At 36.7% G+C, this 4794-nt stretch overlaps 1 long non-coding RNA gene across 1 annotated transcript; it reads left to right on the top strand.

The window, feature by feature from the left end:
* The first annotated feature begins 3820 nt into the window (after window positions 1-3820).
* Window positions 3821-4586, top strand: LOC131241448 (uncharacterized). Its single transcript, XR_009169030.1, has 4 exons — window positions 3821-3875; window positions 4124-4167; window positions 4401-4478; window positions 4572-4586. It is a non-coding gene; the product is annotated as an uncharacterized LOC131241448 (long non-coding RNA).
* Window positions 4587-4794: the final 208 nt, after the last annotated feature.

Genomic DNA, 4794 nt, shown 5'->3' with positions numbered 1-4794 from the left:
GCACATACTTGAGAACTTCCTCGAGTGACCAAAGATGGCGCACCATGATAGGAGCGGAATGAGAAGAAGAGGGACCACGAGATCCTTTCTTCTTGTTTCTACTCTCCATTGCAATAAGGAAATCAAGGAATACAAAGATTGCAAAAGCGGCAAGAAGGGTTTCTAGTACATCAGATTTTTTGATAGAAAACCCACAAAACAGTCATAAAGCCTGAAATAAACCATACAAACGAAGAAAAGGAAGTGCAAAGAACTTAAATCTATAAGGAAATTGAAAATAATGCACTAACCATCACTACCAAAAAAAGGGGCATAAGATACAGACCACGTTAGTTTTTTGGTACGGATATAAACCTTAGCTATAGCTACAACGGTGAATGCTGGCTAAGATGGAGTGCATGCACTGGCATGGGTATGTACTAACGAGCTTTAAATATATATATATATATATATATATATATATATATATATATATATATATATATATATATATATATATATATATATATGTTCTATCTAAGCAGTTCATGTATTTGAAAATATTACTTTAGAGTATGAAATAAAAGATCAGCTAGATATAAGGCTCAAGTGGACCACACGGTGGGAAACATGGATATTAAATCACATTTGCTTCTTATGGTGTGGTCCACTTAAGCCTTCAATCTACCTTAAATTTGGTACCATGAATTTAAATAATTTAATAAAATTATTGATCGGAATGGATAAACCAAATACATCATGGTGGGCCCCACGGAGCCCCTATTAGGACCGTCCACGTCCATCCGTGAGAGGACGCCCAAATTTGGGCATGCGCTCAAAACAGAGCCGCACCCAAACAGGGTTATTTCACTCTCTCTCTCTCTCTATCTCTCTCTGTTTGCATTCCCCAATCTTTTCTTTCCCTAATCCTCTCTCCCTCCCGATCTCTGCTCTATCTCTCTCATTCTCCTCCCTCTCTCTCTCCAATGCATTAGCCGTGAAGAAACACACGCCGTGAAGCTCCTCTTCTCTCTCTCTCTCTCTCTCTCTCTCTCTCTCTCTCTCTCTCTCTCTCCATTGCAACAGCTGTGAAGCTCCTACCTGAAGAAACACACGCCTTGAAGCTCTTCTCCATAGGTTTGATATCTTCTTCTCTTTTTCAGTCTTTCAGATTTTATACATGGTAACTGTTTGAATGTAGAGATTAAATTTCATCAGGTACCCATCAACAAGTAGAATGAATGCAATTACTAGTTCATGATAGTTGAAGCTTGAATCTCTATTCACATTATGGGAAGCTGCTAATACTATGAATTGCTTTCACTAATGTTTTGTGTTTGATACATGCCTTTTTAAAATTTTATTTTTTATTTTTACAGATGCACCCGACACACATGTTTGATGCATGCCTCCACAACTATGCTACAACTTAAATGTTAGATCAGAGCATGCAGTTTTGATGCTGCGTATGCATCAAATTTTTACACACTTTAATCTCCTGTTATTTAGGTAAAGAAAATTTATCATATTTTGATGATTCTGTATAACATATTTGAGCCTTTCTGGGATCATGTCCTGGGAGCAAACTGATTTTCGAAGACAAAATAATGCAGACGAAAAGGAAAAAGAAAAGTAAAAATATGCCTTTTTTGTTGGGTGAAGTCTGTATTGCCAATTGCAAGAATGTTCGAACATTTATTATTGCAATGGTATACTGTTCCAAGCTTCAAAGTTCAAATGCTCAAATTGATGATGACTCAGTGTGTGTTTTATGTTGACTGCACCCAAGAATTCTACAACACATTCTCTCTCTCTCTCTTTCTCTCTCTCTCTCTCTCTTTCTCTCTTTGCTAATTCACAGTTGTATTGTTACAATGTGATCATAGAGAGAGAATGGCGTAAAACATTACAATGTAATCATGGAATGAACATGTTCCTCTTGCTCAGTAATGCATTTTGAACGGTTATAAATAGGAGTATCAATTCGATGGGGCTCATGCTAGTCTGGGTTGAGGTTAGCCTGAACCCACTGGTTTAATCTCGGTTTGAAATTTAGGTACAGGCCAGATTAAATGGTCCTAGACATAGGCTCTAGATTGGCTTTGTATTGAAACCAAGTATATTTTCTCAAGCCTAAAAATCAAATGGCCTAAAGGGTGAATTCAATCATAAGAGTCTATAAAATGACTAGAGACATCAATTTCTTGAAATATTTGGGCATCTTCTCTCGCCAATGAGATGGCCCAGTGATTGGCCGGTCTGGATGGATCAACAAGTGTGTGCCTCACCATCTACATTATGCACAACACGAGTAGGCATTCAGTAGAAAAAAAAGGCAGATCTAAGATTCATTCCCATTTCCTTCTTCCATAAAAGGTCTGGCACTAGAATGGGCTTGAGCTTTGAAAAGTTCCCCAGCCCAACTAGTTCAAGTCTCTCCATATAGAGGTTATGGAGAAAGCATCCATTCACCACAAAAATGAGCCCAAAAAACCCACCACCACCATCAGCAGCAGAAGCCTAGGCTCTATATATTTGTTTTATTCATGTTGTCCATTCATTTTTCCATATCATCGCGGGTCATGAGCCCAAAAATGAATGGGTGTTCAATAATTACTATTTCATCTTATGTGATCCACATAAGATTTGGATCTTCCTTTTTGGGGTCTCATGCCCTAACATGATGTAGAAAAATGGATGAATGTTATGGATGAAACACATACATCATTGAGAATTCAATAATTTGAACAAATTTAGTATTCTATAATTGAACTTGGTGTGCATGTTTTTTTTTTAGTTACTTTATATGATGTTTGGCTTGTTTTTTCCTTAATTTTAAACTAATTTGGCACTTTATAGTTCAACATATTGATAGTCTACATGTTTTTTCTGGTTATTCTATATGTTGTTTGGTTTGGTTTTTATAATTTTGAATGAATTTTTTACTCTATATTTAAACACATTAGACTCTATTTGGTTGTCACAAGCCAAATGGAGCCTAAGCCCCTTTTTAATTCCACCAATGCAACTCCTTGTATTGCTGGTCCCAAGCCCGGGTAAAGGAGGGAGAATGTGCATAAAGGTGAGTTGTGTACTTTTCATTCATTATTTGAGAGACATTTTTAAAATGCTTGAACAGTCAATTGAAAAAATGCATGTTTGTTGGCTATTGCTGACCAGGGGGAACATTTGGATGCTGGCTTGAAATTTTGGTTTTGGATTTGGGTTGAAGTGATAAATCCGCTTCGGGACATTCGGTAACAGTTCGGGAGACACTTTCTGCAAGGTCTGCAGAAATCGTTGGTGCCACTGCTTATGAAGTTTCTGGTATTGTCAAATTCACGTACATTTGTTTAATTTCATCTTTTGGTAATTGGGTTCTGTTTATCCTGAAATTGGACTATGGTTTGATGAAATTTCGATTAAAAATGAAACAATTTGGGACTGTTTGGAAGCAACAGTCGGGCTGATCTGGAAGCTAGTAAACTTGGTATTCTCTTGTTTATCGTTTCCATCTCAGGCCATCTTGCTGTTGAAAGTGATTCTTGTGCCATCACGTGTCAAAATCATCGTTGATGCAGTGGAAGAAGGGTCTTGACAAATGAGAAAAAAAGAATCATAATTGAGATTAATTACTGCAATGTGATTCAATATTGCATCCAAAAGCACCCTAATGTAGGCATTCACTATTGATTTCAAGCACAGCAGGTTGAAAATTAGATCACACGAAATGTGGTTTCTGTTCCCCACGCCACCCCAAATGCAGAGTAGAATGGATAGTAACCCTTTCTACCAACATACCTTGCCCACCTGCAATTTGGGGTACTTCAAAACTCGCATTTTGCATCTCTCTAGCTTTGTCTAAGGCATTATTTTCTTGGTCAAGACCTGCACTGGTATGGATTCTTTGTAGTTGTTACAGGGAATATAGATAGCTGAGGCCCTGTTTTGTAGACACCTAAAAATGAGTTAATCTCATTTTAGCTAACAGTAATAATGCATTAAAGATAATTTTCTCTCTAATGCATAATTACTGTTAACTAAAATGAGATGAACTAAGCATCTACCCAACAGAAAATTAGTATATATTGTTGCTATAGTGATGGGCATACATGGTATATTTATTTATTTATTTAATCTTCAGGTAATCAGTGGAATTAACAAGGGATCGAGCTGTGGCCATCACATGTAATTGTGCCTGATCCTTTGTTTCCATTTATTTGTAGGCTTCTCATATTATGAAATTACGCTTTTACAGATCAGATGGTTGGAAATTTTTTAATCCCATATTTGAATCTCGTTTATAAATGCAATGACATGATTAGCTTCCTTTTATGACACTCTTAATTTTACTGGATTAATTCCATTTATTTGTATTTTTCTTTATACTTACCCTATGTCTTATGTGAAAATACATGCAGCTTCTGCTCAGGTGCAGTTGCTGGAGCTAGAGAAGCTTTAATTTGTGGTGTACCTTCTATATCGATTTCATTGAATTGGTGAATGGAAATCTCCTTGTTATTGTCGTATTTGCTTCTTGTGTTGTGGTTTCTTTCAATCTCTCTAACAAGTGTGTTAAAATCTCTCGTTAGGAAGAATGATGAAAGGGGAAAGCGACTACATATTTCTGTGCTTGATCTGTATGTTACTATTTATAGGTAGCAATGGCCTAGAAAAGATGAATTCATAATCTTTCTTGTAGCAGAAGGGCAGGGACTGGCACTACTGCAGATATGATCGGGCAAAACTGATAGAGAAAATCGCTACGTTAGGAAGGAAGATTTGTTAATATTTTCTTTCCAATATCATTTTAGC

Source organism: Magnolia sinica, chromosome 3 (assembly GCF_029962835.1).
Source record: "Magnolia sinica isolate HGM2019 chromosome 3, MsV1, whole genome shotgun sequence".
NCBI lineage: Eukaryota > Viridiplantae > Streptophyta > Magnoliopsida > Magnoliales > Magnoliaceae > Magnolia > Magnolia sinica.
Note: the sequence above shows the minus strand (reverse complement) of the source record. Positions and strands in the feature narration are given on the sequence as shown.